At 39.6% G+C, this 10,987-nt stretch overlaps 1 protein-coding gene across 1 annotated transcript in view; it reads left to right on the top strand.

Annotated features, from left to right (window-relative positions):
- Positions 1–1,155: 1,155 nt before the first annotated feature.
- Positions 1,156–10,987, top strand: part of chrm3a (cholinergic receptor, muscarinic 3a) — a gene marked incomplete in the record, with an annotated part of 83,213 nt that continues 73,381 nt past the window's right edge. The window contains 1 exon segment of the mRNA XM_035662966.1: positions 1,156–1,336.

The following is a 10,987-nucleotide window of genomic DNA, read 5'->3' as shown; positions in this document are numbered from 1 at the left end:
GTAAGCCTACACACACACACACACGTATACACCAGAATCCAGATGGAAAAAACTGGTTCCCCACTCACAGGATGCAAACAAGCTGCTGTTGGGAAAGTACACACAAGACACAATGTCGAATAGCCTACAAGGCATGTCTCTAACCGTTCTGTATTTTCATAGAAATATTGCCCGTGCATGCAATGGGAACAGGAAATGTGGTCCGAGGGTCTGCAGTGAGTCTGAGCAGGAAGCTCTGAGGCCCCATTCCACAAGGCCCTGCAGCCAGCCGTAATTGGCTTACACATTCCACCAAGGATTACCACTCACTCCTTATTTGTGTTTATAGAACAATTATTAAAACATTTGCTTTGGCTCCCTGAATTACACCCAGACAAGTGTCAAAACACGCTCAGTTTCCACTTTTTTTCCCCACATTGGGTGAAATAAACAAGTGAAATGAATATTTCAGCTCTGATTAAACACCTTCATATGTTTTCTCTGTTTTATTTACGTGCAACTGTGTGCAGTCTTCCCCAGACTCAGGCAACACCTCTGCATGCATGCTGCTGCTTTTCTTTTTCCCTCCCATCTATTAGCAGTTTTCTTTTTTAGCTCCTTAACCCTATCAGTCGATAATAATAGTTAAAAATCATTTGCAAAACCTCAAAAATCATTTCGACTTATTTCGGCTGGTTTACTGTGTGTGAAACAGATAATTTGCTTCCAGAGAAATAGAAGCACTCTTTTGTGTTTTGAAATCGCAGCAGGGTCATATCTGGAAAAAACACTGAAATTAGAAAAACAGGACATTGCTTGTTCCAAATTAAATAGCTCAGTATTTTGTGCAGAACTAAACAGATTGAAGCTTTGGTTTCCAATTATTAAAACGGAAAAATAGCCTGAGCATGCAGAGAGACAAAGATGAAATAAGGAGGACCCTGACATTTTTTGATCTTGCACGACTTCCATAGAGTTTGTCTGTCGGTTTTATCTGCCAGTGTGTTGAGCTCATATAGTTTCCCAGCGCTATTATCAATGAATCTGGACTTTTTATTCGCCGGGTGTGCCACCTGCCGGTGCGTCACTGCTGCTCTGACCAATCCTGACGCAGTGCTCCTTCGTGCGCCCTTGAGGATCCCGCTGTGCTCCTCACATCGCTGTCCAATCCACGGCTCGGTGACAGTGGACGGTGGCGAGCCTCTTTGGCTGTGTACCGTTGACGCTTTATTTGCGACTAGATTGGACTGCCGTGCTGCCGCTGTGCCAAACATGGACCCGTGACAAGTTTGACTGGATTGCCATTTTCCCATCTACTTGTGCTGACTTTGACCCGCACGCTATTGAGATTTATGAGGTAAGTGAAAATAAGACAACAACAAAAAACCCGGAAAGTTTTGGAAATATTTAAACACAGGAAAGTATTCGGTCTTTACCCCTAGAACCGATTCTCAGCTGCTTCATTGTGTCACGCTTTCAACCGCACAACGCTGCACTTTGAAGTTGCAGACACAACAGAATATTATTGATTACTTGTGCTGGTCTCCAAAGCTGATAGACTATATTCAGGATGTTATTGAAGGCTCGTATTAAATGTGTTTTTTGTGTAAGTGCAAGTTTGGCAAACAAGTGCCTCTGCTGCGGTTCCCCCCGTTGCCCGGCTCAGCATCCCTGCCCAACCCTCTGCGCTCTGCGCTCTTCAAAATGCGTCTCCTCCAAAAAGGCTACGTGGCTTCTCAAGCAAATATTCTCTTGTTAAGTTCATTAGAAACACGGGGAAATATTTGTTTTCATAACTTGATTTGCCCAAAGTGAAAGTAAACCAAAAAGAAGAAAGGCATTGTCACTAATAGGGTTAGTGTTTAATGCGTATTCCCCCTCTTGTGGCACATTAATGATTATTTAGGTGATCAGATACAACATATTTGCTACTGCGTTGCTGTGGACAGAGGAGGAAATTAATTGTGTCCTTACATGGCAAGTGGATAGCTTTCATGAATTGGGGTAACTGTTTATTTGTGATGCCCATAGATGGCAATGTGAAGGAATGTTCCCTTTCAGTGACCTGGGGGTACTTTGACATTGTGCTGGACAATGAGTAAAAGCAGAGGGAATGGCATCTGTGCCATGGTGCAAATATTTTCCTTTTAGTCCACGGCTGCAGTTATTCATCATAGAAGCCAGAGTGTGAGTTTGACAATACAGTAGCTGTATATGAATCACAAACTATTTCACCGTGGCTGCAAATCTCGATAGTTTAACATTTTAATATGTTGCATATATCAACACGACCCCTGTGTTTTTACATCAATATATCAACAAAGCCATTGTTAGGGAACAGTGCAGTCAAGTTCTGTGTCACGGTGAATGCATGGTCTGTTACTAGTCTGTTAAAGGTGGAGCAGGAATGTGTTTGGATGATTATGACTTTCCATTGCCTCTTGTGGGGAGAGATGCAGTTGAGGACATTCAGAAGAAAGAGACACATGAAGGAGAAGATGAGAGACAAAGGTGAACAGCAATAGAGCTTTCACGGCTTGATGTATTGTTCGAGCCACGGGCAATATTGGTTGACTCATATTTTTTCAGGATTTCTTCTGCTGATAGATGGTTTTGTCGTGCACAATGCTACTGCCGTATTGATCATCGTTATGACTTTCCTAAATGGGCTGTGGGTGACAGAGGTTTAGATGGCTCCAAGTGTCTTTGCTTTTGCTTTCTGCTGAACCTGTCGTTCTGCGTGGGTGCTGGAGTGAGCACAGATGCTAATGCCTTTGGTTTATTACTCCCAAGCTGGTGAATATGTACTGGTGCTGTTGAAAAATAATCTACACTATTGAGAAGTTCATGGATAACCCACTGTTTGTTCTGCCACTCCTGAGGGATAATATATTGGGAATTAGTAGTTGGACATTTTGGGAAATATGCACACCGCTTTCTTGCTGAGAGTTAGATGAAAAGATCAAAACCACTCTCATGTCTGTATGGCATACATGAAGCTACAGCCAGCAGCTGATTAACTAAGCTTAGCAACTGGACTGGAAACAGCTTGCCCAGATGTGTTGGACCACCAACACCTCTAAATGTGTCTAAACATGTTTGTTTAATCCGTACAAAAACCAAAGTGTACATTTTGAAAATTGAAACTTTACAGTGACAATAAGACTCCAGAACGCCACTGCTCCCAACCAAGAGTCTGTAAAACCCCACATGAATCCACAGCTTTTACACTTGGGTGTTTGTAAGAATAAAAGAAGTTGGATACAAATGAATCAGTGACCTTTAGAGGTGCTTTTAGTTAGATGGTTTTCCTTTTAGACACAGCGAGTCTAGCCGTTCCTGTTGCCAGCCTTTATGCTAAGCTAGGCTTATTGGCTACGGCTGTAGCTTCATATTTGCCTCGCAGACATGAGAATGATACACATGTTCTTATCTAACTCTTGGCAAGAATATGTGTATTTCCCAAATGTTCCTTTAAAACAATAATATGAATACGGTCCCAGCGTCTCCTCGCCAAGTAATCTTTTTAGTTTAACAGATGTTTTAGGCAAAGACACTGACGCAGACACTAAATTTTATTAAAAACACCAATCTATGGAATAATTAAGTGAAAAAATAGAGAGTTTGAGCTGCTGTATGATCCAGACAAAAGCATCATACAGTACAACCCTGAGGCCGCAGCGTATTGACTGGCACCACAAGGCTACTTTTAGAGCAGGCACCAGGAGACAGTGATGGGTTTTTACGGGAGTCAGCTGGCCAAACAGACGGGCTAACTCCCCCATTGGGTTTCATTAGAGCTCGTCTTGATGTTAAAGCCTGTTTAATCCACTTTCACAGCCATGCAGACCACAACAGAGCTGAGCAAAGTGTCTATCTTTAGACAGTGCATGGGCAGAAACCTTTCCATCTCAGTTCAATTATTAAAACAATAACACAAGTTCTCTGCAGTCGTTCCTTCAAATGTCTCAGTTATGGAGTTTTTCTGCGCAGACTTTGTGTGCTGGTAATCTCCCGTGCTGATGGGAAAGGTGATTTCAGCATCAGACAGAAAGCTGTCAATCAGTGTCTGCTCAATTAACTTGTCCATAAACAGCGGTGTTTATGCAGCCGTGCACTGCTTCTACCATCTTCCCTTGTTTCTCCAAGTAGACATGCAGCCTGAGGGTGCGATTACAGTAAAGCCTTGTGGGGGTGAGTGCTTTGCCTCTTTGTCTTTGTCTCCACTCTCTGGGCAGCTACTGTCGTCCCATATTCATAACACCTGTTTAACTTCAGAGACACAGTGCCGGGAAGACACTGACAGACTTCAGTAGCCTAATGAGCAGCTTGACATCTTGGACACTTCAAGCATAACTATATTTTATATGCCCATTCATTTAGAGACGAAACATATGAAGGGGTTTATTAATAATTAGATTGGCACCTCATGCAAATAACATGTTATTGACTTTGCAATTTCTTTGTTGTGTCATGGTTATATTACTTGCAATAATGGTGCCCTGCGGATGCAACTGAGGCTTTTATAGCTAACGTAACGTGTGTTAAACTGACACTCATCACTCACTGACCTTTACTAGTTGTCATAAGCTTAGCTGGAGCTGCCCCTTATTGGTGGCAATAAGGTGCTCACTTCAGGGCTGTTAACAATGCTGCTCCGTGTTTACCTTAGGATATTGTGTATGTTCAGCACACAGCGATCCACACACACACACACACACACACACACACACACACACACACAAATCAAGATAATGCAAGTGAGTTATAGTTGTATGGACAGATATTGGACAGGAAAGGAAGGGTGATTTATAGAGGCAGTGTTGAGGTCAGCGATGTTATGGACATACGTCCATGTAGTTCTTTTAAATGTTGTACTAAGAAACAGCCCGCATTGCTGCCATCCATACCAGTATTTCCATAGTTTGGAAATTTCTAGCGAGCCCTGGTTCACTACACTGCACTTCTAATCTTTCTTCTTAGTTATTTTTCTCTTTTAACGTTCTCTGACGTCCCTTTCTTTCCTCTCTCCGAATTTTCTTTCTTTCTGTCTTTCTTTCTGTTTCACCCACTCCCTTTGTCATGTGTCACTGCCTCTCTCTCTCTCAAACTGTCTCACTCTCTTTACTTCTGCTCTCTTGACAAAGTAAACCTCTCTTGAGGGAATTCGGATTCATGTCTAATATATGACTGCTCTTTTATGTTTGCTCCCTGTGAGTTCTTAGCAAATAAATCAATAACGACTTGAGCCACATCATTCCTACTGAGAGGTCCAAAGGGATGGATTCGAGGTAAAAAAAGGGAGTTGTACTGTACACGTAGAGAGTGAAAAACAGACGGGGAACAAGACAACAGAGAATGATAGAATGGTGAAATTTATGTGCTACTATATAGGGTAAGCTTTAGAGAGTAGTAACTGTTGTAACACGCAGAAAAGGGAGAAATTACGATGATGATGGATGTTGGCACCAGCCTCAAACTCTCAATAGTCAGCCATATATTTCTTTGTGTCGATTAATGTTGCCGTCATTGATGGCTTGTTTATTATTCTGAGTTAATTTAGTTTCACACAGTATTGATTACATTAAAGATTGCTGTGTAAATGAAACTCTAACATATAGAACGCTCTTTTTCTCACTGCAGCATGCTGATGTATGAAAAGCTATCAGAGGCTCTGGAAAATTGGAGTTTATATAAAACAAGAATGTGCTCTTCATAAACATTTTGAGGAAATGTGAGCTGAATGTTTGGTCCTCTTAATAAACCCCATGGTTGCCCCGCTCCTGTAATTCTTCCTATAGGGACAGGTCATTGCAAGTTTAAAGTGTTAATTAGATAGCAATTACCCTGTGTTGACACATTTGTATTGGCTTTATTTTTATACTCTTAGCTGTAGTGTTTTATAATGCTCTACAGCTAATAAGCTAGTACAAGATCATGTTTAGAGACCGGCGAATAGACGCCTGTAAATATGGCTTAACTGCTACTGTGGATGAAACCGAAAGTTGGAAAGAAGAAAGAAAAGGAACCAATTTAAAACACTTTAGCCACTAGATAAAACAAAATTCAAGGACAAGTCACCTTTTATAGTATAAAAAACAGTTTCAAACACAATGATGCTGTGCCACAATGCATCTTTTCATTGTTGCGTTAAGTTTTCCACATTTGTAATTCACATAAACTGAGCTGAATTCTCCAAAGAGCCCATCCACTGTCTACATTCTCCTAGCAATGCAGCATTCATTGTCCTTTTTTTCGACAAAAAGATATGTTTACTTGAATAGAGCCATTTATGTACAATGGGATGAATGCTCACAATGAATTGAAACGCTTTCACTCATCAAATGTATTGTCTGACACGCACAAGGAAGCTGTTTCTCAACATTAAAGCAACATTATAGATTGTGCAATTTGCAGTTATGGGTTATGATTGCAAAGTGACGATGTCTGTCAGCGGGACATTTGATTGAATTTTTCAAACTGAAGGAATCCAAAGAGTGCCGCATACTGTGACTTGTATGCACTGAAAAATGGCACGGCGGAGTTAAAGCACACGCTATTATACATAGAGATGAGCGGATAGGGTCACTGTCACACCTGCTAGGTGGTAAAAAATCGATATTTATGTATTTTAAAATAATTTATAATTCATATTATTTATTATTATGAGGAATTCTTGGGACAGATGTGAGTGAAAACAAACAAACATCTGTTGTTAGTTCAGTTGAATACTAGTTAATTACAAAAGCTTTAACTTTTGAATGCGAGTTCCAATGAGCATACGATTTTATTACATTCCACTTAACGTGTTTCTGATTAGTGAGGATACCTTTTCATTATCAGTGTGAGATAATGGCCAATGAATCATATTTTACTAATGTCACAACAAGAACCTCCTAATTTAGAACTAAATTAAAGTGTTGGAAGTCTAATCACTTTGAAGTCTAATCACTCCAACGTAAAGTTAGACTAGATGCTGCTGTGTGATTAGGTTAATTTCAAGATTATTTTGTCAGAATATATCAGTAAATTCTTTTTAGAATTCTGCTGCCGTGAAATGTTTAGCACAGTACAACTGAAAAAATAGCTGCTCCGCCTTATTTTTTGTTTTCTCCAGTTGTTTATATCTATCTGACTCCCTCTCGCTTTTGTAATCCAGCTCATCAAGCACATATCAAGTGAGTCAAATTGTGTGTCAAGCACTCGGCTCTAACACACATCCTGAATAAATCAAATTTTTTGGCTTTGTAATGTTCCATCTCCAAATCATGTCAGAGGTTGTAGTGAGGTGAAGAACTTTCTAACATAAAATATTTATTTTTGATCCTTTCTGCCTTCTTCATTTCACACAATTTCTGTTTGTTGTTTTCCTCTAGAGGATATAGAAGAACCATGTCATGAGGACTTGGTGATCCATATCAGATTAGTCCAAGGTTTTCACCTTAAGGTTAGGACAAGTGACAGCAATGTGGGCAGCGGGTGTTTTGAGATAATCTTCATATGTTAATGGGTCTCTGTAATTTAGAGTGAAGTATAAGCTGTTCTGTGCCACTCTTTTATTTAACACCTGTCACACAATTTAAAGTTCCACATCATCATAAACTACCTGTGAAGCAACATATGGCACGAGAGAGACTGAATAGACTGTCCATTATGTGTACAGAGAGGATCATAGCTCTGGATGAAGATAAAGGACACAGTTGCCAAGCTCATGGGACGCAGTTTTAAAGAGTGAGTGCTTTTTCAAGGGGATTTGGAGTTGCTGATTGGCCACTGTGCAACCTGTTAGAGCTAATATCTATGCTGAGTCGCTGCCAGCTGTGTTTTTGATAAGATTTGGGGAGAGTTGCTGTGCAAAACAGCAGCATTTCTAAAAGCTAACTATACTGTGTGCTCTGTTGTTTAAAATCCCACACCTGTGTTCAGCTTAGTGTCTGATGTGTTGTGCTTTTCATCTGCTACTGAGGCACGAGGAGTGACAGTTTATGTAGACACCCCAACAATAGTTGTTTTTTAAGTTATTAATTTGATTTTCACATTTTGAACATACTAGTAGTCCTTATAAAGCCGTTTAGAAAAATGTCTTTTGTGTCTTTTATTTTCCGTAAATAGTACTATTAAGAATTTGAGCAGATGCTGCAGTCATGCTTAGGGGATCAAATATTGATTTTTACTCATTGTTACAGTTATGGAACTGGTTAACTGTTTACACAGCTGGTTTTCATTATAAAAAATCCCCTGATTAATGTGTCTTAACAAAGTTTGTTTGTTCTGCTTGCAATGCAAATCATGCTTGAAGGAGGCCTCTTGTGTAGCTTTATACCCGTCTCAATATTATCACCTTCCCTAGTTCCCACCAAATGTCAAAGTTAGAATGACATGTTCAAACTAAAGTGAAACGAACAACTCTACTTAAAATTTCGACTTGCTACTTTCCTCCCTGAAGCAGGTGTAAGAGTGACAATTTGCCCCATTCTTTAACAGAGTTCAAACGGGCACCTGTCTTTGAGTCTTCCTCCTTCCTCAGTTTGATTGACGTTTTAGAAATAGACAGAGAGTTGTAGAACTTGTACCAGGCAGGACAAGATGTAGAGCGAGCCCTCTGGCTAAACTCTGTAGAGGAAAATGAATCCAAGCCAACAAGACCCACAGGCCCCAGGCCAGCGAATCAAATCCTCTGCTGACATTTACATGAGTCTAAAGCAACAAAAGGGTATGAAAATAATTTGACCCCAATTTGCTTCCTTGTCAGTGTGTCTAGGAAGTGTTTGGTTCAATACTTTGTTGTCACTGTTTTTCTGCACAGTACGGTACTCCTATTGGACAGGTTGAGGGCTGAGACAGAATTAAACAAGAGGGACGCAGATGTACAATGTCCCTATGGGGATTTGAAGTGTTGCATAATAGTAACAAGGAGACAACAGCTTGATTACAAGGACGTAGAGTAAGTAAAAACCCTCTTAGTCCATCAACCAAATAGAACGTTTTACCTTTAGGCTTACTTATCTGTTTGCTCTTTTTATGAGGAGGTATATTAACAAACTGCACAAATCAAAATTCATCAAAGCACTGTTACGCTGATAAAATATACCTCACAAGATAAATCTAAGGGGTTGTGAGGTGACTAATGGGGTAGAAAATAAAACAAACTTCTGCTACAAAAAATTATATTCAATGTTTTTTTTAAGGCCCAATCTACAGCCAGTGTTTGGTTTGTCCATTCTGGGCTACTGTAGAAACATGGCGGTTCACGGCGTCTGTAGATAAAAATGGCTCATTGTAAGGTAATGAAAACACAATGATTCCTATATTCAGGTGATTACACACGAATGAAAACATATATTATATAATATTATATTACATTTCTCCCAATGTTACACACTGGACCTTAAACTGTTTATTGTATTTGATAACCATATCCATATGTTTATGGAAAATCTTATCTATCAGATAAATGAAGTGGAGCAGAATATGCATTATTTCCTTCTCAAATGTAGCAGAATCTAAAGTAGCATAAAATGAGAATATTTAAGTATTAAGTAGAAATACCTCAAAATTGTACTGGAGTAAATTTACTCTCCTCAGCTGTGAAGGATTTACTGTGATTTTTAGCCCTATCGTGCACTGTGCAGACCGTGTGAAGACGCATACAGAAAATCAAAATAAACTTTCAGCAGCATCACCACTAAGTACAGCAGCATCACCACTAAGCAACATAGCAACCAAGCAGGATGCAGTATGATTGCCACCCCCCAAAAGTTGAATTAAGGAAATGAAAATAAAGTTTGAACGTCAGTGTGTGCCACAACCAATGAAGGTAATGGCAAATGACAATTTTGATTTAGCACCTGCAACACTCCCTGTTATGATTATGCAATGCCAGCTTGCTGGTATTTTTACTCCTCACTGTTTTTTCTGGATGGCACATTGTAAACCTTTAACAACTCTTCGGGGATTACTTCCACTTAGCAAAGTGATAATAATCTTGAGCTCATAATAGGAATGTGTGTAACTTGGCATGACATGAAAAATTTGTGAGAGAAGTGCAGTGACATGAAGGACTGAAGTAGGTGTTCAGATTGGTCATCTGTTTTTTATGTGTCCTTATCAGCTGTGCAAACCCTCTGGCAATAACAAACATCGGGCTTTATCGAACAGCTTTGTGAAGGAAAAGTTGTAGAAGTATTTTTGTAGCCTTCAATCCAGTTTCAAATCATCAGATTCTGAGGTATTACAGCAATGTAGAGATTTGGTGGAGAACCAGACAGCCAGAGTGCATTAACTTTAGTTGTGTCTTTGGGATGAAAAGCAGGCCAGAAGCAAGAGAGGATGGATGGAATTGCCTGGCATGTTTCCATACAAAGGTTTTTGGCAGGGTTGTTGGTAGAAAAAAAGGAAAACTGTTTATTGGCTTAGTACCCTCTGTGTTTCTTTGAAATGTAATCATAACCCAGGCTGGGCATATTTATTGCATATACAGGCAACACACTGGAGTTGCAGGAGCTTATTATTTATCAATATTTAGTCAGACAAATATATGGCGTAAACATGAAAATACAATGGTTAAGTCAGCTTGATTTATAAAGTCTGGATTCGGCATAGAGGTCAGTTTAAATCTCTTCAAATGAAAGTGGCAAACAAGGCTACTGCTTAGTAGCAAAGCTGTTGGAAGCACAAAGTAAGACACCATTTTAGTTTTAGTTTGGGAACTTTGCTGCTGCAAACAAACCTGCTTGCACTGGAGGACGAAGTAGCACAGCTGATGTTGTGTTCATATAGATTAGGAGGCACAATACATATTTCTGAGCCATTTTGGCATGAAATTGTGTCTACAAATCTGCCAAGTCAGACCACCTCTTATCACAAATGTACCCAGTGTGCCCAGTGAATAGTGTTTTCTTCGCTTTGATATAAATATTTATTGTAAAACACATTTGAAATCACAGCTAATTACATTTTTAATAACATTATTCAAAGAATAATGGTTTATTGAATTGAATTGAATTGA

Source organism: Morone saxatilis, unplaced genomic scaffold (genome assembly GCF_004916995.1).
Source record: "Morone saxatilis isolate NCDOM2014 unplaced genomic scaffold, NCSU_SB_2.0 Contig19, whole genome shotgun sequence".
In the NCBI taxonomy this organism is placed as follows: domain Eukaryota; kingdom Metazoa; phylum Chordata; class Actinopteri; family Moronidae; genus Morone; species Morone saxatilis.
This window is presented reverse-complemented; position numbering and strand designations above follow the sequence as displayed.